Here is a 27882-nt window from a genome sequence, read left to right on the forward strand (position 1 = left end):
TATAGAAATGAAATACAATTCCATACTGTTACAACAATTCTCCAAATCTCCAACTGCCAGCTTTGACTGGGCGTTTAAAATCTAAACTGCAATTGTCTTAACTCTTCTGCTGGGCATGGGGTTGCGTATTGGCTGCAGTAACCCCCACTGAGACATTTTGTCACGGCAGTGTACAAATTGTGTGACGAGGAGGAGTTTGTTTGTTTGTTTGTTTGTTTGTTTGTTTTTAAAGACTTTTACCATCAACTGGCTGTACAGAGAAAATAGTCTGAAGAGGAAAATAATTGTGCACCGAACCAGCAGTCGTGTGTTTCTTAAAGCACGTTGAAAACCAGTGAGATATGTAGATGAGTGAGAAAGCGCCTGGAGTGAGTGGTACAGATGAGCAGAGGGAGGGATATGATGATATGATAGAAAGTGTTTGAATTATCAGGAGGAGACAAAGGAGAAACCGTCACTGAGTGCAAAGCAACACACAGACACAATCACAATTCATTTACAGTATCAGTAGTGGCACCGTGCTCTTGGGAATTGTGTAACACACCCCTACACGGTAATGCAGAGAATAACCATCAGCCGGGCCCTTCGCCCGTTCGCATGTATGCAATAAAATTCTAATTGCATCCTTCACCAGCCAGTCAAATGGCAGCATCTGTCTCCCTGACAGCTTGTTAGGAAGAAGACACTCCACTGTGTTTCCAGCCACACGCTGACAGACACTGGTGGTGGTGGTGGTGGTGGGTTATCTTTGGATATATTGTGTCGATACATGCAGCAGTTCATTCTGTCTGAATGCACCAGCCGGGTGCAGCCAATCGGCCTCGTCTTTTGTGTCCGGCATTGTGTTGAGAAGGAACTCTGTTTCTTTCTCCCAGTGACTTTGAGTTCTGTGAGCCATGAAACCCAGAGACAGAGACAGAGAGAGAGATTGCAACACAGGGTTTCCCCTCAAATCTTACCTCATCCAATCGGGACCAAAGATTGTCCTTCCGTCTCAGCATAAATTTTTAACTGATTTTATTTTATTTTATTATTATCTATTTTTTAATCGTTTTTTAATTTTTAATCTCTCACATTGTTTTTTACTGTTATTTTACCTGTAAAGTGACTGAGCACCTGTAAGAGCGCTTTATAAATAGAAATTATTATTATTATTATTATTATTATTATTATTATTATTATTATTATTATTATTATTACAAAGCGTCAGCATTTTTAAGACATCGCCTTCCATTACTGCACTTTTGCCGTTTGCCACGTATTCCTGAAATATTTCTGAATTTTTAATTCCACTTTTAATGAATGAATCTCAGCTGTCAGCGGGCCAAGACAATTGCGATTGTGCCCTCACCGCAATGGCGTTACATGCACGTCAGTGAATATGTGTGTTGTTGGTTGTGTGCCAAGAACAATCTCGTGGCTCATGGAAGGAGAAAAAGAAAACAGAAAAGAGTCAAATTACAATTATAAAAAAAACCTGAGTGAGGTTTAAATACACGGAAGTGCCAGTGATGCTGCAGCCGTGATCAAAAGGATGGACAGGCGTGTCACTGTATGCGTGTCATACAACAACACACATGTATGCGTGTCAGTCAGTCACTGCTACCTGCGTGCAGTTTTTTTTTTTTGTTACTTGTTTTGTATCTTATGCAGTAAGTGCCCTTTACACACCTGTTACAATACACACAGACCTCAGGTTGATGTGGTAAAACCTTTTTAAATAATACATCCCTGTCTTGTTACACGAGGTCTGCCCACCATCTCATTTATAAGACCGACAAAACTTTCACTCTGTGGCCTTCACATCATCCGATATATTTTAATGCCATTCACACCTCGTCAGCTGTGCGTGGAGGAGAGCCTTGGCGGAGACGTTTGAACTGCAGCCCTGCATTCCCAACGTGAGTGCTCGGCTTTACCAACAAACTCTCTGGATGTAAGAACCGACTCCCACGCAATCTACATCGCTACGCGCCTGCTCAGACACGTGGGGTCGTGAAACACATCGTTTGACTCTGTTTCACGAGCAGCTCTTTACCTCCAGTGATAAAAGATATCAGTAAAACTGTTTGTCGTGATTTAAACGATGAAAAATGGAACCTGCTTGCGCAGTGTACACTGGTGGCTATTGTGTGGCAAAGAGGGGGTCAAGATGGCTGCTTCCCCTGTCAAGCTGAGCACTTGTTCCTCTTGTCTGGCTGCTCAGTTGGTCTCATCACTCCCCCTGCCTCCATCAGAGTGCTTTTGCCAGAAAATTGTTCCCTGTCTTCTCCCAGTAGGTGTTCTCTCCAGCCCCCGTCCTCCACTCTGACTCCCTCCGGACAGATTTAATGTCCTCCCCATCCCAAAGCCCCGAGAGCTCTCCTGTTCCTATTTAAAGGGGATTTGATGGCTTTGTCATGGAGAGTTTGTACTCTGGAAAACTGTTTTTCCCCCCCCTAAAACTTGGGCGTCCACGCAGACACTGAAGTAATCCTTAATGCCGTGGGAGAGTTCTTTGATGTCCCACTGAGCAGGTTTGAGAGTGTGCATACATTTGCGGTCCAGTAGGCCATTAGACACTTGGGAGAGCAGCAGACACCCACTGCCCAGACAGCAGCAGGCTTCCGCCTACCAGCAAGACGTTTGCTTGGATGTGATTCAGTTGCTCACTTGGATTTTATTTTTTGCACATTTAGATGTGGGTTAATTTGTGTACTTGCTAGTTGATGAGGTCATTATCAGCCTGCCAAGTGCTGTGCGACAGGCTGAAAACACAATGTTACCACAATATCGCTTGATGGAAATTGAGGGCCTAATTAGAAGACTATCGTCAAGTGGAAAAAAACAACAGCAACAACGCCAACTCACAAAGTTTTGTCATGTATTTATCACTTTACTGAAGTTTGATACATTTCCGGTTTAACACAACATCACCAACCCTTTTCTGACGCAGACAATAAATGACAATGCTGTGCACTGTAACGGCTAAAGATGATTAACTGCATAGGCATATTAATATCCTGTGACACATTTAGATTTAACATGGATTTATTCATGCTTCTGTGTTGGCAAGGGTAGGGTTGTTCTTGTCAAGATAAGACTAGTTAGAGCACACTGCTATTGCCGAAGTGGAAGATACACAGTAACCCTAACCCTAATTCCAGCCTTATCGCTAACCCTAATTGCCATGCAAGTCCATGGGGTCAAAGGTCAACTTTGTCCTAGAGACGTGGGACCACTTGCAGGTTTATTGGGATCCCTCAAGACACAGCCACGTCAAATTTGGGGCTTTTGGGGTTTAAAGGCCCCGAATTTGGGTTATCAAATCCCAACATTAACTCAATGATTCTCAATTATTTTCTGTTATGTCCCCCTAGGAAGAAGAAAATATTTCATTGATCAGCAACATTAACTCAGGAGCACAATATATAAAATGTGCCACCTTACAGTATATGATACCAACAGTGCTCCCTGTTTACTGAAGTAGCATTTACAAAGCGGGATGATGGTTGACAATATTTGTATACACTTTTATTAATCTATTTATTAACAGAATGTTAAGGTCTTACCATTTACAAGTTGAAAACCAAGCCAAACATGACACACTGGACCTTTTAAAGCTTTTCTCATGGTAAATTACTCATGAAGATGTGTGGCGGTCGGCAGTAAAAAGATGCGACGTTCAGAAGTCAGATACGGGCGGGCGGGACCGCTTCACTGCGCTCCCATCTTGCCAACCTGATTCCCCCCCCCCCCCCCCCCCCCACATTAAATCAAACCCCCTACAGTCCTCTGCAGACCCCCTACTAATGGAGACCAGCTGAGTGTGACTCACTCACACTGCTGCTGGGCCTGCTAGTCACTGTGGTCTTAGCCTTTACTGACTCTAGCGAGGACAACAATAAACACCCAGCTCCTCTTAGCGCTGTCCTCCTCATTCACAGTCAAACTACAGAGGAGCCAACATCCTGCTGATGCTTTAGATATGATAAAGTCTATTGGGTAACAGCGTTTCACTTGGCTGTATTGTTTTGTTTCCCTTCACGTTGGGCTAATTGGCCAGCAGCGATGGTTCAATGACCCTGGTTCCTGTCTGTCTCTACACCATGTTTTCTCATCTTCAAATTCTTTTCACAGTTTGCTCTTTAATTTACACATTTAATTTGTACTCGCAGAATCATTCATGTGTCTGAGTCTGTGTCGCAGAAGGATGGATGGATGGATGGATGGATAGAAGGATAGATGTACTTTATGGATCCCAATTTGGCAAACTGTGCTGTTGCAGTACTAAAAACAATACAAAAAAAAAAAAAATAGAGTCAAGTGAATCTGAAAAGAACAAACAAGAGCAAGATGTGTAAACGGCCATTTAATTGAGCTGAGGCAAGAACAAGAGAGGTTGTTTTTTTTTTTAATACATTTTTACTCCAAAACTTTCAGTCAAAGGCAGCTTGACTTCAACTCAAACCAACCAAAATTAATATTGTGAACCATCTATGGCGTTGTTGTGTACAGCTGTGGGTCTGAGCTGTTTGTTAGTCCCTTGTGTGCAGTGATTAAAAATCGTTTGAGATGCACGGAGCAGCGGACCGTGGGAAGAGCGGCTCAACATTTGACTCCTTATTTCGTCCAGCAAGCCCAACCAGGACCGCACGGGCACAGTCCAGCGAACACACGTCAATATCGCCGCGCGCACACGCGGCGTAATTCAGCCGCTCGCCGGCACCACTCATTTGTAACAGTTTGATATGTTGCCATTTCACTCGGACCTCCTCCGGCTTTCCCAAACCATTCTCCTCTTCCTCCCCTCGCTGCCTCCCTTGTGGTTTTGTCCATCCTTCCATCCTCAGGCATGAGGAGTTATTTTGCAAAATAGAGGAGAAAAAAAATATCCAAGGCTGCAGACTGCTGAGAGCTCACTGTGCACGTCTTTATGCAGGGCGCAAGACCTTTGCTTCCCTTTTTTTTAAAAGCAGTCAAACAGACGAATTCGGTGCATTTTAAGGCCGTTTCAAGGCCGGTTTAGCAGCAGGGTCAATGCCATCATTATTGTGCAGCTTATTGCTCATATACAGTGATGGGCAGCAATAATAAAAAAAAAAGCATAGGTTGTTTTTCAGCTGCAGGATATGGACATATAAAACAATGTCATTTAATTAAACTCATTTATCGATTCAAGACAGTGAAACACAGACAAGACAGTTGTAGTGTTTGGACAGCGTTTCAACATGCAACATGAGGACAAAACACACACGTGACAGCTGTGACCTCCAGTGAAGCCTTTTATTTCCTTTTTGTCATTAATTTCATCCATTGAATATTGCATTCGCGTTCGGGTAAAATGTCAACCGGCAACATCAGCGAGCTGCATACTTTTCTCTGTGATATTTAGATTGAAACATTTTTTATTCTGAATCTTTAATATTTGCTTTAACGAGGCTGTCAGTGTGGGTTCCAGAGGGCTGCCGCACCGATCGCTCACTGACGGCAACATTCTGTTTTTCACAGGAACGAAAAAGATGAGATTGAAACCATTGGTATTGGGAGTGAACATCACATGACTACCACTGGTGCATAATGCTGCCTGTGGTGACAGCGATTCAGAAAGCTTTTTCACGACGTCAGCACTCACACACACACACACACACACACAGTGAATCAAGACTCAGTCTGTACTAATTTATTAATGTGGGTGGAGAGAGAGGAGCTCCTGCAGTATTGCTGCCTGGATGTGTGTAGACCTCCACGTGGGTGGCCCTGACATTCACACAGCAACAACAACATGAAGAGAGAGTTGACCTGGGCTCATCTGAAATGACATATTTTGGCCAGCAGACGACATGGTTATGAAGGACCGGCCCAGCCAGAAAGAAAGACATGCATTAGTTTTAAAATTGCTTTGTGGCTTTTGTAGGAGCATTTGATCGCAGTGGGTAATCCACACATATACACAAACAAGGAGGAAAACGACATAAAGTGGCGTAGGAATCCAAACAACCAGCCTCGAGTTGCCAGAAGCCCCGCCCCCAAAGCTGCACGCACAACTGTAATCGGCTAAGACTGCAAACCATTTGCACTGTAGAGAGAAAAGTAAAATCATTTGCCAAGCGAGGCCAGGTTCTGTTTCTGCAGAAATGAATACACGACTACAGAGCGTCTATTTATGACGAACAGTAAAAGTATAATAAGATGCAGGGGCATCGATCACATTTCATTTGGGAGAAGTAAATGTTACACATAGCTGCACAAATCCCTCACAATTCTTGACATGGAATTTAAATTTGTGTGCACAAGACAGACAGACAAGTTAAACTGAGGATTAAGAGAGAGAGAGAGAGAGAGAGAGAGAGAGAGAGAGAGAGAGAGAGAGAGAGAGAGAGAGAGAGAGAGAGAGAGAGAGAGAGAGAGAGAGAGAGAGAGAGAGAGAGAGAGAGAGAGAGAGAGAGAGAGAGATGTTCAATTCTTTTTTTTAGGCGTCAGTATGGCAACATTTGCTTTGAGGAGATTGTCATTTATTTCCCAATGCCCCACCGTGCATCTCTACATGTATAACAGCAGCATAACCTGCTTACAGAAAGACCTGACCTTTGACCCCCTGCATTCAGCACATGTTTATCAGTCAATGCGATCTGTGGCTGGAGCAACAAGTTCTCATTGAAAACAGCCCATCAAACTCAGGGATGCACAGACACAGGTACCAGTATCGGGGTATCGGTGCCGATACCGGGGTTGAGTACTCGACTTGTACCAGTCAAATATGTGCAGATACCAGTTGCATATGCATGTCTATGACAAATGTATTAGATTTGTGTTTGTACTGCAGTGAAACCTGTGTAGAAAAACTGCTAAGCCTCAGTAATTCTACATTGCGTAATGGCCTTATGAAGTACTCGATGTCTGTACCGGCGAGTGCTGAAATGCCAGCGCTCGCACTCTACCACAACAGTGGTGTCAGTGCATCCCTAATCACACACAGCGCAGGAAAACAAAACAAAAAAAAAATATTGTTATTCAAGCTGAATCAAAACCCGTTTCACATTTCCATTCAAGTTGCGCTGGAGTACCAGTGAGGCTCCGCTCCACCCAGCAGTGCTCGTTAGAGCAGACACCGGGCTGCCGGACAAAATCACAACAGTCCACTGATACAAACAACAGGCCGCACGCCATCTTGCGGATTGGTCGGTGCCTCCGCCTGTCAGTCCATGGAGAAACTTGCTGGCACGCGCGGGTCGCCCTGATACAATGCCGATAAATAATCAGGTTAGCGCCGGGACGGGAAAGGTCGGCCGCTCTCTTAATGTAGGACGGTGTTTTCCTGTGAGGCAGAGCCAGAGATTAGTGGCTCCCTCTCTCCCTCGCTCTCCCTCGCTCTCCCTCGCTCCGTCCATCCCTGACTTGCCAACTGTCAGATGCTGCTGTCATCCTCAGCCACCCCTTCATCCCCTCCCTTCATCTGTCTCTCTAATGGGAATCCCCCCCCCCCTTCATTTCCCCTCTTCACACGGCCCTTCGTTCCCGTGCTGCCTCCCCTCTTCTCTGTCTCATTTTCTAGTTCATCCCTCCCCCAAGAGTCGCACACAGAAAATTAACTGCCCCATTAATGCTTGTGTAAATACAATTTGGATTACAGCGTTAACGAGGCAAAAAATCATTAAAAAAAATAACAGAGTTCCCATGTAAGACTGTTTCACACATACCTGATTAACAATATATTGCCTTTCATGTGTAGCATGAGCTAAGGTGAGATTGTGATGTAATTCTGATCCTTTGTCATCATGTGGTACAGCCAATAACATCATATATATATATACTGTATGTAATTAATGCACGGTAATTTAAAAAAATACAAATTAAATAATGCAGCAGATAATGTAATAATTCTTAAATAAAACTGCAATTTGTAGAATAAAGTTTTTTGTTTTTTTTTTGGTTTGCTCATTATAAACAGTCCTACTTAGTCAAAATACACACCATGCTGTTCTCCTTCTCCTTAATTATCTTTATTTGCTCTGATATGTAAATCAGTCATTTCCTGTAAGAAGGAATTTGCCAGTTTGATAGATCACAGTAGTCATGTGACCAGCACCTGTGGACTTCACGTGCTCGTACTAGCCCTCTGTTTTTGTTAGTTTTTGTGAGTCAGTATATACAGTATGCACACACGTACGCACACTTTTGCCCAGCTCTCGATGATCCTCACCTCAGCTGTCCATGCTTTGGCTAAATGATTAGCATTGTTCTGATTTTCTAACCTGTGTCTGCTCTCTCTCTCTCTCTCTCTCTCCCCACTCTGCTGCTCTGCTGCTCCTCCTTGAAAGCGGTGTGAGAGGCGCTGAGACCCAGCTGGTTCAGAGAGATCTCACCTCTATCAAGGTAAAGTTTTAATTTCCCATTTCTTATCGTCTGTTTCCCGGCTTTGCTACCTGACGTTACCTCTGCTGGACGGGAATACCAAACCCCAAAATTCTGGCAGCAAATATTTGTGCCCTGTCTGCTTCTTCAGGGGGGCTTTCTGCACATCTGGCGTGGCGTCACGCTAAACGTTTCGTTTCGAGACGTGCCCGTGACACAAGCACAAACTGCTCTATTTAGTTTTTCACCAGGACGTTTTGGCACAGTGTGAAATATAATTAGCAGGGGAAGTCGGGGAGGAGCACCCAGAGTGTTCGCAGCTGTCTTTCCGTGCTCACGCTTCAATCAAATAACCTTGCTGACAAATTAATAGGCTCAACTTGGCAGCTCGGCGCGTCTACGGAAACCAAGCGAGCAAAGAAGAAACGCTTGTCTGTTGTGTGATGTCGTCGTTCAATTGGTTGATGAAGTGGGTCAGTACGCAGTGTGCAACACACGTAGGTAGGTCAGGTAGGTTAGGTAGGTAGACAGAGAGACTCCACTTGGTCATTTGAACACAGCACTGGGGAGAAAAAACACACAGATGCTGGTGCCAGGCTTCTTCTCTTTTTAGATGGCAGGTTGGGCTTCAGTGAAGGAGCTTCTAATGAATCCTCCTGTATTCTTTCTCGCTGTCCAATCAGCTCATATAATAGCACCTTGTAGATGGTTACTAGTCGGTCGTGGACAAGGTTAAAAACCTGGCGGGGTGCAAGTAGATACTATTGGAAAAGCCCGGATGGATGGATGGATGGATGGATGGATGGATGGATGGATGGATGGATAGGTAGGTAGGTAGGTAGGTAGTATAGGTAGATGGATGGATAGATGGATGGATGGATAGGTAGATGGATAGATGGATGGATGGATGGATGGACAGATAGATGGATAGATGGATGGATAGATGGATGGATGGATGGACAGATGGATAGATGGATGGATAGATGGATGGATGGATGGACAGATAGATAGATAGATGGATGGATGGACAGATAGATAGATAAATGGACGGATAGATGGACAGACGGATGGACGGATAGATGGACGGATAGATGGACGGATAGATGGACGGATAGATGGACAGATGGATGGATAGATGGATGCTTTTTATGTATGCAGATGCAAGACAGTGAAAATGACCACCAGGGCATTTGCAGATGTTATTGCTGGTGGCACTTTGGGAACCTGTGGCTGGGACGTCTTGGTCGTCGGTGGGGTTGGTGGGGGCGATAAAGGCTGAACATCATCATTATTGTCAATTTCATCGCTCATGTAGTCACTGTGACCTTCATCGCTCTCCAGCGGCATCCTAATCATCATTATTCTGACTGCCACAACTGGCCGCACCACCATCCCTCCTCCTCCTCCTCCTCCTCCTACTGCTCCTCCCTTTGTTCCCCTCCTCTCTCCTCTCTCTCTCCTCCGTCGTCTCTCAGCGTTCAGGCGCTCAGTAACGTCTGAGCTCAATTCAAAGCTTTTTTCTATTTCCAGCCCTAATCCACCCCAACGAGCTGTTGTGCGCATGTGCGAGCGTGCAAACGTGCGCACGTGTGACCGTGCACATCCGTCAGCCTATGGGGGGAATGTGCATGTGTAAGTGTGTGTGTGTGTGTGTGTGTGTGTGTGTGTGTGTGTGTAATGAGGTGATTTTTATTCGTCCTCGCCGCCCTCTTGTCCCGTCAAGACCCCAGATTCAATTTGTGTGTCGACACAGTGAAAGATTTGTTTGTGCGCGAGTGTGTGTGTGTCTGTGCAAGTGTGCCTTTCTTTCTTTCTTTCTTTCTTTTTTTCTTTCTTTCCAAAGATAGGTTAAATCTAACAAGGTTTGGCACATTCATGCATGTGTGAAAAAGGGCCGGGGAGAGCGGGGGGGGGGGGGATGAGGGGGGGGTGCAGGGTGGATCCAGGTGTCTGGGTATAAAGGGAGGTTAGCGAGTGTTAAAATTGAATCTCAGGCTCCATGGGGTCAGACAGGTGAGTGTTCAGCCCACGGTGTGGGCGCTCAGCAGGTGGAAAAGCAGGTGACGGCTATGAACGAAAAGACTTTGTGACACTGCAGAGGGAAATTCATTTTCCTCACCTGCAATAAAGAGTCGCAACTCTCTGAAGCAAAGCCGCCGCTGCAGCCGCGCAGGGGCTGGCGGTGCACAGCTGTTGACTCAGTGCGGTGATTGTTTGCAAGGAGGCGTTCATAATGAGCCCACATCTAATTGACGTGAACAGGCTACTACACTTCAAGGCAGTGAATGTGAGTCAAACAAGAACAGAACCAGCATCCACAGTGACCTTCAATAGCTGCGTTTCCATGACCTCTAGAGTTACACTAAACCTAAACATGTGTCATGGAAACACTTTTTCTTGGCATTTACACGTCAGACGACGTGACGTATGGGGTCACGTGACCAGTGAAAATGGCCCGTTATGATTGGACGGAGGAGGAGACGGAATATTTTATTTTATTTTTTTAGTAAGTTAAGTTTAGTAAGTTAAGTAGTCAAAGAGAAAAATAGTTGTTCTATTTTTCTCTTTGATTACTTCTGGAAAAAAATCTGGACAGCAAGCATGGAAATGCAGATTTATGGCAAAATGTTTCATACCTCCTCACAGTGGGACTTTAACATTATAACTGCAACTGTTTATGAGGAGCACAGTTATTATATGATTAAGGGGGTTGGGGTAAATAAGTGCCGACTTCCTCCTGCTCCCTTTTGAACGCTTTTGAGATGATGGCATTTCTTTTCAATCGCATTCCTGAGAGGATCAATGATTGTATTTCTTTTTTCATTATCGTTTTGTTGTTTTATTTCCTGTGGCGTTCATTAATTGTGTTATTTTGTTTTATTTTCAAGTTCAAAATAAAGATTTTCATTCATTCATCTAAATAGTTATATCTGAATAGATTGATTCTGCCCTGAAGAAACTGTGACTGTGTAGGAACACTTTCAGAGAAGTTTTGCAGCATGAGCACCCCCCAAACCGCCCCCCCCCTCCCCCCCCCACCAAGTTGTGACTGGAATTCCTATGCTGGCTAGAGCAACATCACATTAGAAATTACAGGCAGTCCTGAGCGATCAATCACAAAGCTGTTGTGACTGGCAGTGTGTAATGCTGCATCGTAACACAGCAGCTGCTGCTGCAGGGCTCTTGGTGCATGCTGACCACGCAAGACTCTGTACAGAGCAAGTGAGGTCTCTTGCAGTGTAACGATTTATATTATTACACACTTTCAGCCGATCTAATTGGTGAAAAATAGGTGACAAGACAAACAGGGAGTGAAGAGAAAAGTGTTTTAATAGCAGTAGTTGCAGTGTCATCGCTTTGACATTTTGGTGTTATTTTGTAGCAGAGCCATCGGTTTTGTTGTATTTTTTGTTCTTCACTGCATCGCTGTTTTTTAAAAAAAAAAAATAATAATAAAAAAAAAGGGTTTCAAAAAGCAAACAACTTGTTTTCCTGGGAAATAACTTTTAGTTTAGTTATGAGGTTGAAATCTTTCAACTACTGTGGAGTTCTCATGTATCCTTGAAATCCCTGTTTTAACCTTAAAGAATATAGATTACAATAGAAAAAATTATTTCAAAAATCCATGTCACATGTTGAGTAGACACCTGAGGTGCGTTTGTTCAGGTAGAGGTGCTGAGACGCAGCTGAAAACAAACCAAATGACTCACAAATGCCCATGAACTTGACATGACAGGTGCAGCTCAACAAGGTGCAATCAGTCGTTTTCCACAAGAAAAAAAAAAAAAGAGATCATATTAAACAGACAACAGAAAAATAACAAAGTCTTTCACCTTTCAAACAACCTCAAAAATGCACCTAGCACAAACACAAACACACACACACATACAACACAGTTGTGGTGAATTTTCCCCAACTAAAAACAGATTTGAAAGTGAGTACACGCTCTGGGGCAAGAGAGATTAGTCACAAATAGCAGATTATCTGCCCCAAATTTGCATTTCGTCTGTGCTTGTTTGCTAAAAATCTGTTTTTGTGTCTTGTCCCAAAGTAACTCCTTTGAAACGTTCAAATATGAATTTTGCAAGGTTAGACTCACAGACAGATGTCTCCTGGGATTATGTAAAAAGCACAAACCCTAAGTGAGGAAATTGCAGCCTTGTCAGTCCAGCACCCAGAGCCACGCTGAAGCCTCTCCATTGAAATATTCTGGGGAGGAAAACAGATTCATTTTTTATTTTATTTTTTTTTTAAAAAGGAGAAGGTAATGTAATACTAATGAGATTAGCATTTTGCCTGTACTTGTTTCAAATCAAATGAGATGTGCACTCAGCGACACCGAGCAGTTGGAGTCACAGACGTGTCTTCCTGGATTATGTAAAAAAAAAAAAGAAACCTCGGTAGAATTTGGAGCCTCGAGTTTTTATGTGGAGCCCCGGAGAATCAGCTGGTGGGAGAGGAAGTGGATTCATTCCATTCACAGCTCCAGTGCTCCTCCTGCTACTGCTTCCTACCACTGTGCACGCTCGCGGAAGCCACTTGCTAACTCGGGCCGACCCGCTACTGTCACCAGCACGTGGTTCTCATCAGAGAGCGACAGCCTCTCTGCTCTTCGTCCTCCGTTAACGTCCTCCTCACTGCTACTTCCTGGAGTGCGGCGGTCACCTCTTCGGCCTCTTGCTTGTCTTTTATTTTCCTCATTCGTCAACTCTTCCAAGTAGTCTTTCCATCATGCCACTACGTCGGCACCCATTAGCACGTTTCCATCGCTGTACCCTAATCGCCTGCCTGTCTCCTTGGCCGCTCTGCCCTCTTCACGCTATACTGCCTGAATGGAACCCTTCAGTGATGTTACGTGGCCATAATAAACCTGGTGGAACACAACACAACAATAAGAAAAGTGCACAAATATGCCTGAAATTGTGTCCACGTTCAATTTTTGAATGATTGTAGGACTTGTATGCTTGAACTAATCTACGGCGTTGCTTTCAAACTTAAGAACCTCACATGCCAAACTGTCAGCCAGCGGTGTAGGGAGAGAAGCACTTCTAAGCGTTATCCCGGTGATGCCGATGCTGAGTCTCTTCTAAGTTGTGCGTGTTGCTAAGCGCTGTGTTAGGTTAAACGTTAATGTAACACGGTGCAACAATGAGGACGTCTGTGGTTGGATTTGCTTGTGGTCAAAGAGATTAATATTGGCTTGTTCTAGGTTGGTGATACTGCGTCATTGTGAAAATGAAACTACAACTGGGAGGTTGATCAAGGGGTGGAGGCTGGGGGGCGGAGCTCATTGTTCCACAGGAAATGTAGAGAGGTTAGAGTGAAAACTATTTAGCATTGATCCGCCCATTTTATTGATCTGACCTTTTGGGACTTGGCTGTGATTGTATTTAAAAGGAAAAAGCGGTTCAATGCATGACAAACTGGTAGGGGAGGTAACAGCTGTGAGTGCATGGAGGCAAGGCACGTGAAGGACAGTGATGGAGAAATAAAGCGAGGCAGTTCAAGTCATCGGGTTTGCTAGGAGACACAGCCAGGGGGGGCAATGCCAGGACTGGGACCATGGCTGAGTGGTTGGGAGGTCATTTCACTGCAACCGCTGAGGGGGTCCTCTGCTCTGGTCCTCCGGTCTGGTCCCCCGGTCTGGTCCTCAGCTCTACTCCCCTGGTCTGGTCCCCTGGTCTGGTCCCCTGGTCTGGTCCTCTGGTCTGGTCCTCTGGTCTGGTCCTCTGCTCTGGTCCCCTGGTCTGGTCCCCTGGTCTGGTCCCCTGGTCTGGTCCCTTGGTCTGGTACTCTGGTCTGGTCCTCTGGTCCGGTCTTCAGCTCTGGTCTGCTGTATATATGGAGGCTGTGTCTGTTTGAGGTGGTAACTGTAATTTGTGATGGTTCTATTTTCCTTCGAGCAGATACTGGACTTCAATAGAGTGACAGTGGCCACATCAACCTTTGGAACGGCCCAAATTATATGCACCGTACCTTCAACTTCCCTCGCAGTGCTGACTCAACTATTCTGTCAAGTCCCTTCACAAACCTTCCCGAACTGCATTGCTTGTTTGTCAACACTGAGGTCCAAACTGTACCAGCTATGCAAGCTGGCCGTTGCCTATTATGGGGATTTCCTAACTGGGAGCAAGACCCTTGTTGCTTTATGTGTATTCTTCTATATACAAGAACTGTTCAAATTACCTTTATTGTACTGCCAGCGTACACTTTTACAAGTGTATTTATGGGCAGTGTGTTGAGCTTTCACCAATGTAAAAATCATAAATCAAGCCTAATGTTACACACTGGACCTTCAACATCAACGTACATCATTGAAATGCTTCCACACTCATTTGGCTTCATTTGGATAATGGCCCTCTCAAGAAGCCACTGCGTGCACGTCACTGGTTCCCAGTGTCACCTCATTAATGTCGCGTGAGAGAGCTTTTGTGTTTTTAGGGGATGTAAAAGCATCACATTCATCACATTGTGCACACTGTGGCTTGGAGGCTCCGCCTCCCCCTCCTCCTCCCCCTTCACCATCACATGTGGGAAGCCGTGTGTTAAGGGGGAAGGGGGGTGGGTGGGGGGTAGGTGTGTGGGGAGGGCACTGCGTGAGTTGTGCGAAGGCATTTTGTTCACACAGATTCATGTTTTATGTATGCGATGCATTGAGGCACTGTGGCTATAATGCATGTCTTAGCAAATCAACAAGCTTGTATTAAGACTGTGTGTGTGTGTGTGTGTGTGTGTGTGTGTGTGTGTGTGTGTGTGTGTGTGTGTGTGTGTGCGTGGCACCAACACAGTGAATCAATGTTCTCAGGTCAACAGATTTTATGGGGGTTAGACGAAAGGCACTGTGTGTTATCACATTTTTACACAAACACGGATGTACACACACACACACACACACACACACACACACACACACACACACACACACACATATATACACACACACGCACGCACAATTGGTTTTTGGGTCGTTCCAATAACCACTTGAGTCACGGTTGCTATGCAGTGACCTTGGCGAGCGCTCTGCAGGCATTTATGGAGTCAGACGAAGCTGCGGCATGATGAGGTGTTGACCTCGCCCCTCGCCAGCATCGCAGCTGCTTTGTCTCTCGTTTGGCAGAGCGGCTTTCACACGCACAACTTCCGAGTGCGAGTCAAACGGCGGCTGCTTGGCTTTTCTTCTTTTTTTTTTCTTCTTCTTCTTCTTTTTTTTATTATTGTCTGGATGCGCTGAAAGGAACACTTCTGGTTCCTCTGTCAAGCGTGACTGCTGGGTTCTCTTCACAAAAAACGGCCAATCAAGTGGCTGGCGCCCACTGATTATCTGCTCACAGCCAGCACTCGCACACACGGACACACACACACACACACACACACACACACACACACACACACACGCTCACGCGGGAGAGAGAGTCTAGCTACATGTAATGCTGATTTGGCGGCTTATAGCATCTGTCTAGAATGATTAACCTTCCCATCAGTCACTGGTTTCTCCATTAACCAGACACACACACACACACACACACACACACACACACACACACAGATCTACCAAGAGGGCTGACACCATCGCTCACCTGCAGTGGATGAAAACACCAACACGCTAACAAGAAAACAATGCAGCATAAATTTACCTTTCTATTATTGCAAAATTTTACAGTCAATTGCTGCTTTCTCGTATTTCTTGAGACAAATTTACCTCAAATTGTGCCGTTTACCCCACATGACCATTGCATTGGTCTTTTGTTATACTAGTGTCATTTAGTTGTTGTTTTTTTTGTTTAAATTTATAATGTAATGATAAACACGTAGCAGCTTTAAATAATGGTAACGAGAACCAATGGCGAGACAGAGAGGCTGTGGCTGTGTTTTCAGAATAAAAGGCACTGGCATGGCTCCACTGGACTGGGCTCTCACAGCTGCTTTGCCATGTAAAAAATAGCCTCTTCAATATAATGTGAAAGCACCTTGAAATGGGGGTGGCGGCAGCGGTTACATGCTCAGCTGTGCCACAACTCACTCTGCTGTGTGTGAATTGAAACAAATGAGGAGGTCATCAGCGTCACTCTCTCTCTGAAAGCTGCTTTAAGATTTAAAGGAACCTGTACATGACTATTTTTTTTTTTTCAACATTCATTTGAACTGAACTCTCCTCCTATGATTCAGTATTGTTGTGTAGATGCGAAGACAGTTCGCTGAACTTGGGGTGAATTCCAATTCCTCCGTCAGCCCTCAATCTCAAAAATGCGCGCTCCCGCCAAGTGCAAGTGCTGTCCTGATTCTAAAAAGGTCAAGTTGAGGGAGGAGTTTAAGGGCTGTATCGCCCTCAATATTTGAGATTCTCCGGCACCACCCTTGGCAGTAAGCGCTACCCAGAAGGCATTGCGTATTTTCGCCAAGACATCTTCAAAAAAGGTTGTAAAATCGAGCTACAAATGGAAGTATTTTCTTAGTTATTTTCTTAGTTAATATAAATATTACGAAACCATTTTATTGTCTTAATTTAAGACTTTTTTTTATGGATTATTGAATTATATGAATTCGTTGTTGCGTAACATTATTATTTTTTTTTTTTTACTTTACGAGGTTTGTCAGCCGGACCGGCGGTCCCGGCTTCACGTTACTTGTGTACCTCGTTGTGTAGCGACGGAGGACTTCTGCTTCTTCTCCTTCTCCTTCTTCTTCATTGTCGTCTTCTTGACAGACTGGACGTAGCTTTGGCGTAAGGCCGCCCCCCACAGTCTGAAGACGTAACTGCACTTCAGGGGTGTCCCATTTCTAAGCCCTTACACTTATTTTTGAGGGCCAAGATTGAGGGCCAAAGATTGAGGGTTAAGGGCGAGGGTTGAGATTGAGGAGTTAAGGGAGGAATTGGAATTGGCCCTTGATGTAGTCCTGAAACCACTGAGATGAGGGTGTCCATCCAGCTGTGAAGAAACCTTTTTTTGGGCCGTATTTATTTTTGCTATAATTTCTGTTTGGCCGAGGAACTGTCCGGACCGTAATGTTTTCAAAGCCCAATAAATCCTTTATTCTGTTCCACGGTCGGAAGCTGTGGAGCTTTACTGACGTCGCACCACAGTAAAGTCTTTGAAGTGCCCTCGACACTCTGCTTTCATTCTGCTTTCGAGTGAACTGCCATTCACAAATGTTGAATTCAATAGTTCGTAGGCTAGCCAACGATAAAAGCCATAAGCGTCCACAGGCGGCAAGATGATTTGCAGGCTTTCAAAAGCCTGATGTTGTAAAATGATCGTAAACAGACTCAGAACAGCAGCTCCTGCAGTTACTGTCCACCTCCTGCCTCACACTGTGCTGAACTGACACATCTGGGTCCCGCTCACTCCCTCAACTGTTTTTGGCTTGTTTGTTTTTAAGCAATTTTTTTTTTCAGACACACTGGTGCCGCCACCAGGTTTACTTCCCTGCACCGGTTTGTGACTAACCTATGGAGCAGCTGTATTGAAATGGCAAGGAAGTCTTCTTCGATTCAAAACTGAAGGACACATTTGATGAAGAAAACACTTTTTTCTCTTTTGTTTTCTCTGCATTTAATTTATTTTTTTATTCTTGTGCATTTTGTGTTGTATGAAAGTTGCAAGGATTGTTTTTGTTTCTTCTTCTTGGTTGCTTCTGGTTGTATATTTATGCAGATGGAAAGAGGGGGAAGGGAGGGATGCTTTCCTATATGACCCAGTATGAAAATCCTGGCTATTTGTCTGGAGAGGTCCTGAAGTCAAACTCTGAGGAACTTTTCCGACAGGCCATAACACGCTCCACCTCCCAGAGCACATAAGCTCTGCTTTCTATTACCCAGAAATCTCTCTGTCTTGCTCTAACTCACTCGCTCACTGTAGCCGCTCCCTATGTAGCTGCATATTCTGAAGACAACAGATAAACAAGCTTTGGAAAAAAATTCTCTCCACTTTCCAAGAACTCTGGAGAAAGTTTTCACCCATATGTTTGAGAACCTATTGAGATTAGCGGCTGCGCTTCCAGGGAAATCATTTGCAAAAAAATAAAAAAGAAAGAAGAATGATATAAATATATATATATATATATATATATATATATATACATATATATATATATATATATATATATATATATATATATATATATATATATAAAAGAAAAACATACATGCCTAAGAACAACTAGTTGGAAAATGTTTCTGGTTGATTGCATGTAAAATTGTTGGTTTATGACGATGTGGAAGTGACTGTTTGGGGGGGAAGTGGCCTTGGGAGTTAACTGGACAGCAAAGCGGTGCAGTTCATCAGCACGTCACATGACATCACGTCATTGCTCGACTTGTGTAGATGTCTCTGTCGACGTGTGATTCTCACTTACGGACTTTTCCCCAGAACAGAATAACACAGCAGACCTTGGATGTGGAGGGTTCACCATTATTATATAATAGGATTATAAAACCAGATGGTTGTCGAGTTGTCGTTGACCAAATAAAAAGCAGGAGGTATTGTGGCATGCAAACCTTCTTTTTGTGTCTGCCTTTATTGAACATATATTTTCAACATATATATATATACATATATATATATATTTTTTTTTTATTATTATTATTTTTTACTCTATTATCATATTGAAGCATATGAGGGGGAGGAATGAAAACTTTCACGGGAGTTTTTTTTTTTTTTTACTAATTTATGAGCGTTGCCTCCGTGGCTGGCAGAGTGCTTTCTCAGATTTTTAGGTCATCTTTTTCCATCACCAAATTTGAGGTTGATGCTGAGTGATGAAGAAAAGAGATGACAACGCGTAAAACTTTGCAGCCCTTTGGCGATGATCTATTGTTCTTTTTTAATGTGCTTATCATTGTTACCTGTCTGTACCGTTGCAGTAAAGTGTGTGCCAAAACCACATTCTATTTTTTTCCTCAGCACCAAATTTGGTTCATTTCTGCGTTGCACTTCCTTCAGAATGACTGACTATTGATTTGAAATTGGAAGAGCAAAACATGGAAAAATATGCCGTTCCCATTGAGTGAACTCAGTGCATGTGACCTGCAGAAAAGAAGACAAACTTCCATGTCGCCTCCCAACCTCTTCCAACAGTGTCCGTGGGAGCTCCTGTCTGTTGTTGTCTCCGTAGTTTCTACCTGCACAGTAATGGGTCAGCGTGACCGCTGTGAGGCGATGCAAGCGTGACTCTGGCTGACATAAATTGGAGGTGTGTTTGCGATGCATCCGCACATTTGTCCGAGCCGGGCTGTGCAGCTTGTGTATTTTGGAAATGGCAGAGGCAGCGCGGCGGCTGTGTGGATTTTTTTTGGAGTCCATTAGCTTTGCATGTGTACAATGTGACTGACAAATCCTTTTATATCACAGAGTGTGCATGTGTGGGTGTGTTTATTTGTCTGGGATCACACATAGCTTTCAGACATGTTTATCTTCGACATTATTGTGTGACCGAAAGTGTGTACATGTGTGTATTTCACAGTGTGAAATCCCATTAAGCGTGTTAAAACCCTCTTTGGCCCACTGCTCACTCAAAGAGATGGAGCCCCGTACACACACACACACGCGCACACACACTCACACGCACACACTTTGTGCTGAGAAAAGAGAAAAGCTTCCAGCGGACAGGTGTTGAAAATCAGCATTCATACTAAAACACTGACATCGGATTGGTCCACTGTGATCGCCACATGCATGTCAAATAAAATAAACACAACAAAAAGAAACAGAGAGATAGAGACAGACAGACAGACAGACAGACAGACAGCGAGAAAGAGAGATGTGTACAGGTCTCACCTCCTCTGGTAAAATATATTGGACTTTTAAATAGTAAAAGTAACGGTAGTTATAGTACAGGTAAATCTACTCTAACATACTAGGACAGTGTTTGAAAGTAAAACAAAAACTTTTTAAGAAAAAACTGTTTTCAAAAGCTTTAAATATGTTGCAGTTACAATATATATTTTTATATATATTATATATAGTTATATGAAGCAGGTAAAATGACAATCCTTTTCTAAAATTTAGATTTTTCTATTTATTTATTTTTCATTTGTATATACATTTACATACATTTACATACACAATACATTTAATACATTTTCTCTTATCTACATCTACATCTACAGTCAAGTTCACGTCAGTATTGACCACTAGTGTTAATGTAACTAGGAGGAGAGGCTTCACCAAGACACACACATTCATCTCGATGTGTTCATGTTTCTAACATTATGTTCACTCATCAAATCATTAACGACAACTGCCTTTGAAGATCGTGACCTAATATTTAGAAAGCCACATTTAACTCTCTAAATCCCAATTAGCCTATTTTTTTTTTACAATCCATCTGAATTAAGTTGCTATCGCTAATGGAAGCGCTAATACCAGATTTAGGAAGTGTTTTAGATTTGGCGGTGCGAGGGGCCCAGACAATTCTTAACACAATAAGCAAGTAATACTTATCATCCATGCGACACGCACACCTCTGCCTGCATGAGCCACATGGTTCCGCTGGTTCCGATGGTGTTGCGGTTCTTCCCGGTCGTTCCACAAAACCCTCACGTCCAGAAAGCGACTGAGCGTGATGCATCATCGTCCTCCACAATACACAGAGAAGCCACTGGAAATACATTTAAATCAGTTTAGAATAAATGCAGCTCTTTTAAATCATGCACCGTAATTCCATTTTCCAGTCTTCATCACGCCGGCTTTGTCACAATGTCAGATTTTGTGAATTGAGCCAAGGTGTTTCCTACAATGCCAATAATTTTAATACGGCATAGGTTCGTCAAATCAGGTGAAGTCAAATCACATCAAGTAATTGTACCCATCAGTATACGATTGTATCTGATATATATGCTACCTCCCACTACTGTCTGTTCTGAGCGACTGATACCTCCATGTACTCCAGGTACTACCCAGAAAATTAGAATATCCTGAAAAGGTTGTTGTATTTCTGCAATTCAACTTAAAAGGTGAATGTGACATATTATATAAAGGAATAATATGCAAATCAATATATTTCAAGTTTTTATTATTTCTTTGGATTTTGCTGATCAGGTCTTGCAGCTTCAAAAAAAAAAAACAACTCAAATTTTATAATAATTTTCTGAGTTTGTGGCTTTGTGGTTTTAATAAGCTGAAAATCTTAATCAGCAAAGTTACAACAAGGAACTGCTTGAGATGTCTATTTGCGTGGACTGGCTCAATAAAATTTGTTGGTTTTGTCTTTTATATTAAATTGCCAAAATAAAACAACTTTTACTTGATATTCTCATTTTTCGGGTACTACCTGTATATTTACAGATGCCTTTCAAAGAATAAGAATATTATTTTATTGTAAATCTTAAATCCAGTACCTCAAAAATCTATACAATTTTTTTTATCAGAAAATTCACACAGTATGAAACCTGACAATGGGGGCAGACTGCTGACTGGACCACTGTCCATAAGACACATTATTGACATATTGCACAAGGACAACCAGCCAGAGAAGGTCATTGCTGAAGATGCTGACTGATTACAGAATACTGTGTCAAAACACACACACACACACACACACACACACACACACACACACACGGAAAATTGAAGAAGAAAGGAGGAAGAGGAAAGTGTGGTAGCTCTGCATGCCGCACGGATGACGGCCACTTGAGAGGATTATCAAGGCAAAGGCAATGGAGGAGCTTGGGAGAGCTTCAAAAGGAGTGCACTGAGGCTGGAGTCAGAGCACCAAGAGCCACCACACACACACATCCACATGTCCAGCAAAGGCTTCACATTGCTGGTGTGACTCCTGGAACAAGAGCACCAGGGACGCATGACCACTGGACCAGAGAAAGAGCCACTCTTCAAAGTCTTCTCCTCAGAAGAAAGTAGTTAGTAGTTAGTGGTCAGTGCTGTCACCACACAGCAAGAGGGTTGTGGGTTTGATCCCCGGGCCTGGGGGCTTGCTGCATGTTCCCTGTGTCTGCGTGGGTCCATATTGTGTTCTCTGACTTCCTCCCATTGTCCAAAACCATCCACGTGAGGCGAATTAGGAGCGCTCAATTGTCCGTTGTTGTAAATGGTGCAAAGGGTTGTTTGTAGTGTTGTAGTCTCGGTCTCGTCTCAGACTTGGAAGCATTTTTACTGGGTCTGGTCTCAGTCTTGGACTGGATGGACTGGGGATACCCTGCACCCCTTTTCCTAGTTCAATTTAAAAAAAGATACTGGTCATTTTCTTCTGTTTTGATGTTGTTTTTCTTTGATATCTAAAGTCTTGGTCTGGTCTCGATGCTCTCCAGTCTTGATAAAGTCTTGGTCTGGTCTCGATACTCTCCAGTCTTGATAAAGTCTTGGTCTGGTCTCGATGCTCTCCAGTCTTGATAATGTCTTGGTCTGGTCTCGATGCTCTCCAGTCTTGATAAAGTCTTGGTCTGGTCTCGATGCTCTCCAGTCTTGATAAAGTCTTGGTCTGGTCTCGATACTCTCCAGTCTTGATAAAGTCTTGGTCTGGTCTCGATGCTCTCCAGTCTTGATAAAGTCTTGGTCTGGTCTCGATACTCTCCAGTCTTGATAAAGTCTTGGTCTCGTCTCCATACTCTCCAGTCTTGATAAAGTCTTGGTCTGGTCTCGATGCTCTCCAGTCTTGATAAAGTCTTGGTCTGGTCTCGATACTCTTCAGTCTTGATAAAGTCTTGGTCTCGTCTCCATACTCTCCAGTCTTGATAAAGTCTTGGTCTGGTCTTGATACTCTTCAGTCTTGATAAAGTCTTGGTCTGGTCTCCATGCTCTCCAGTCTTGATAAAGTCTTGGTCTGGTCTCCATGCTCTCCAGTCTTGATAAAGTCTTGGTCTGGTCTCCATACTCTCCAGTCTTGATAATGTCTTGGTCTGGGTTGGTGCCGTCTTGACTACAACACTCGTGGTTTGTGTTTCTATGTGGCCCGGCAATAAAAAGATGACTTGTCCAGGATCCACCCCAGAGACATCTGCAGTAGGCTGCAGCACTGCGACGACCAAGAGCAGCAGCAGTGGAGGTGATAGTGGATGGATGGACGGCTTCCAGTCTGGATGAGTGGAGAAGCACAGTATCAGAGTTTGTCAAAGTCCAATGTGATGATTCTGGTGTCTTCTGTTGGTGTTGGTCCACTGTGCTTTATGGAGTCCATGATAATTGGATCATCACAGCCTTCTACCGAGATGGTTCTGTATGCCAAGCAGCTTTACTGAAGGATTGATTTCCTTTTCCTGCGGGTCAGGGTTTCTGACGACCCGCTGGTCCCGTAGTTATCAATAATTCGACTAGTCCCTGTCTGACGTCTAAAATATACATTGTATTCAATCACCTCCCTTGGCTTGTTTACCAGCTGTCCTGAAACCTTCCTTCCATAAAGACATTATGACAGAGTCTGGTGATGTGTTTCAAAGCCCCCCCTGAGCTCCAAGGGGCCTTAAGTTAAGAGTGTTACTGAAAGCACATGAAGGATAGCATATAGCTGATTTAATTATTTTTGCCATGCTATCATTTTGTGACGTATTTCCCTCTTGGTCCTTGCCCCCATTTACTCGACTTTCTTTCATGGGGATTCTTTTCAGCCACCGTTTTCCACCCATCTTTCCTCTGTCCCCGTTCTAGCGCTGCTCCTTTCTCCTCTCTGAATACTAAACGGATTACGTAACCATACCCTGCTTCGCCACAGAGGATCATCCATGGCATCTCACATGTTCACTTCCCTCTGCAGGGGAGTGACAAGTGGAACACCGCGGGGCCGATGGAGAAGATTTATATCAGCCATGCATACTATTACAGCTAAAGCCCCCCGCTGCAAAGACAGAGGCAGACAGTGAGATGAGACGTAGATTTTAAAGCGCAGGGAGAGAAATGAAAGCTTGTGTCAATGGCATTGTTATTTCCCCCCCCATTTTGTCTGAGTACCCGTACCCTAAAGTATGCGTCTCTCCCGCTCGCAAACGCAGGCTAAAGAGGCAGGAATGGAATATTTTTCATGACAGAAATGTCCGTCACGCTCCGTGTTTTCGCGGCTCTGATGGAAACGTCCATCACTCAGAGTCTTGGACGTCTGCTAAACCCCCAAACGCACCCACCACCCGGCACCCTCTGCTTCAAAGCCCAGGAGGAAACAGAGAGAGGGAGGACGGCGAGGCTTCGGACATGTGCTCCCAACAGGGACGTGTGATTCTGTGTGACACCGAAGCCTCATTTCCTCAGAAGTCAGTCTCTGTGCTGAGGTGGGTGAGGCTGGAAGAAAATGGCTGTGGATGGACGAGGGAGTCAGGACACATTACGCTCTTACAGATGCCTCGGAATCGTGCCGACAGGCGCGAGCTCGCCTTGTGTTTCCTGTTGTGAGAGATGCAGCTGCTTCAGGTCACGAGTTGCCTTTTAATCAGACTCTCAGCTTCCTCCTCACTTTGCCGACCGTCTCTGCAGTCTGGCACATTCTAAAGCTCTGACTCTCGAGTGCACACACTTTATCTGCTTTTGTGATGTGATGTTTGTGTGCGTCTGTGCGTGTTGCTGCAGTTTTTGCTCATCCCTTTTATGTTTGTTGCTCTACATACGCGACACACTTCTGTTGCAGTGTAGTTTACGGCTTGCATGACGTCATGCCACTGTGTTATAGTATCATGTTTGTCAATATGTATCATTTTGTTAGTATTAGCTGGACTGTTGTGATTAAGTTAAATGTTGTCCTTTCTTTGAATTGAATATTTACGTTTTGGAGGGTTTTTTTGTTCCGTTTTGCTCAGTTGCAAATACACAGCTTATTTATTTTGCGTTTTTATTGAGTTATGCATTGCGTATCATCTCTTGATAATTCTTCAGATTAATATTTTTATCAATGTAAATTGTTTTTTTTTTTGGTGGTTTATTGTCTTGTGCTTATTTTGCTCGATGGTAACTAGGTGGTTGTCAACCAACGGCAATTAATTACTGTTTGGTAGTTCATATTCTTTCCAGTTGTGTTTCTTACTTAATGATTGTTGCTCTCTCTGTCCTCTGCAGAAGCTGCGCTGGTGGCACTGCTGTCTTGGCCTCTTTGGATCTCTTTCCTGTGTGCTGTGCTGTACATCCCTGGCCTTGTGTGTGTGTGTGTGTGTGTGTGTGTGTGTGTGTGTGTGTGTGTGTGTGTGTGTGTGTGTGTGCGTGTGTGTGTGTGTGTGTGTGTGTGTGATTGAGGAGACTTTCCTTGACACCCGCCGGTCCAACTCCTCACTGGTGAGCCCCGGCTCATTTATTGTTAATAATTCTGCATGAATGATTTTTTTTTTAATCAACCTTTTGATTATGTTTGAAGTTTCGTATGTTTGCTTTTACTCGAACCGTGTCTCTTGTCTCATGAGGACAACAAACCTGAATGCCTCCTGTCTCTGACATTGTCTTTGACACACTTTCCATACGTTCCCAGGGTTATGTTGTCTTGCTTTTGGTGGCTGAATGAAATATTTACACGCCATCGTATTTGTATGAGTGTGTGTTTTTTTCCCTTCTGGGGTGCCAAGACACGATGAATTTGTAACCAGCTTGTCAATAGTTTGACACTCCTTGATCCTGGGGAATCAATAAGCTTCAGAGTTGAAACAAATTCTAAGTTCTGACGAGATCTTAAACCTCCCCAAAATATAGGCTTTAAATTGGGCAGAAGCATATTGTAGATGACGCTTCAGATGAATAATAGAGGAGATTCTGGGGTCTGAAAGGCAGCGCTGGGCTAACCCGACACTCAACAACTTATTCAAAGTGATGACAACTCCCATGGATTCATCTCGCACTGCTCTGATGAAGGCTTTGAACTCTGAGCAGAGAAATGAGTTTCTAAGTTTTCAAGCCTTTAAGCAGACAAATTTCCACGATAAACTCAAAGCTTCATAAATACTGCCGAGCGCATCTCTGTCGGGGCTCCAGGCAACAAAGGGAAAGAATTGTGCTCGGCAAACATCCATATTTCGCTGTTACATAAATACTTTCATTGTGTGGCACAATCCCAAAATAGCGTTTGGGGGTAGACACAGAGTAAAGACAATGCAGTCCTTGGTTATGCAAAGTAGTGGGAGTGAATGGAACACAATGGACTTTGTGGACAGGAAGAGGGAAAATAATCTTGGTTATAGTACCTTGTCTTGATTTGTTTGTTATTATGAAAACTAATTATGATTTTCATAATTATTATTATCATGAAAACAACTTGAAGTAGTTTGGCCAAAAATATATATGTGATTGTTTTTGAAATTCATATTGAGTTCACTGGCTTAACTAAAACGTAGACAGTTATTTACTTGTAAAGAGAGCAACATGGATTCCACAGTTGAACAAACAGTAGTTCTGGTTTTCATTTGCATATTGTTTAAAAAGTAAAAACCATCGAAGAAGCTCTTAACCTAAACTCTCATTATGCTACACCTCCACTCCAGTGTATTGTGGGATACGCATTTTAAAGTTACTCAGCATGATTTTGATTGAAGAAGGTGGTTCGGCCACCAGACTTCCTCTAGAATATCCCGGTCAAGTTGTGAACACTTTCACTACTGAAATTGTTTGGTTCTTGTACTAAAAGAGCCAAACAATTCTTGGAATTGTACTAAATCTCTGAAGATTAGCTTTAAAAGCAGACAATGTGAAGAAGAACGAATAATGAAGAAGAGATTTTATTGTCATTTTGAGTATCAGATGGACTGAGCAGCAGGGTCTATGTAATGTGCCCTGTAGAGCCCAGTAAGATCGGGTCAATTGACTTGATTGGCCAAGATAAGACATGAAACAGGAAACGTCTGGCATTTGTTTCACAACTACAACTGGGAGACGTTGCAGAGGCTCTTCTGATTACTCTTCGGTCTTAATCCACATCCTCCTTACTTTGAGAAAAATGAGAGGGAAACAAAATCCATGATATCAACTGTGACGCAGAAACATCCTGCATAAAACAGTTTGTACCTTATAAATGTTTGAGCACAATGTGGCGAGAAGGCAAGCCAGATGTGATATTTATTGCTGGTATTTTCACATGATGTACGAGGGGCATGGGGTGTGTGTCTTCAGACAGTGTGGTCTTGTATGGAGATGAATGATGCAAAACACATATGAAGCATTGAAAGCTCCATCTGCATGCATCATATCTGTTACGACAAGTGTCTCTGCTAAAAAAGGAGGTCAAGTAAAGTCCTGTGAGTGGCACCACATGGCCACCACTCTGCTGTTCCCGACTCGCTGGCTCTGTTGTGCGGCCGCTCACATCACTGCTCTTGGAGCAGGAGGCCATCATCAGCTGCCTTCCACTGGAAGCCAAAGTGCTTTGGTCCTTATGCTTGTGTGGCTGCTTATGCAGCGATCGTGCGTAGATGTTGAAGGAACCTCCACTGACACTGACGTGATTGCAAAGGAATCCATGTATTGCAAAGTCAAAGCATAGTGTCGGTCAGGTGCTCGGGTTTAGCTGAGGCAGCTCTCAAAGCCAGTGCGAACATCTTCAGAATTGCAACTCCAGCCTCTTCACATTGTTTAAGGTCTGTGGGGTAGCCCTGTCATACATGAACAAACAATGCTTCTCAGTTATCAACCAAAAAACCCA

At 43.7% G+C, this 27882-nt stretch overlaps 1 long non-coding RNA gene across 2 annotated transcripts in view; it reads left to right on the forward strand.

Annotated features, from left to right (window-relative positions):
* LOC142879963 (uncharacterized) overlaps positions 1-25400 on the forward strand; it is a 93858-nt gene extending 68458 nt beyond the window's left edge. For both annotated transcript variants that reach the window (XR_012925363.1, XR_012925362.1), the window contains exons 3-4: positions 8301-8355; positions 25323-25400. This is a non-coding gene — a long non-coding RNA (uncharacterized LOC142879963). The remainder of the gene's footprint in view (positions 1-8300; positions 8356-25322) is intronic.
* Positions 25401-27882: the final 2482 nt, after the last annotated feature.

Source organism: Nelusetta ayraudi, unplaced genomic scaffold (assembly GCF_046127955.1).
Source record: "Nelusetta ayraudi isolate G7.1 ecotype Tasmania unplaced genomic scaffold, CSIRO-AGI_Nayr_v1 ptg000006l, whole genome shotgun sequence".
Lineage (NCBI taxonomy): Eukaryota > Metazoa > Chordata > Actinopteri > Tetraodontiformes > Monacanthidae > Nelusetta > Nelusetta ayraudi.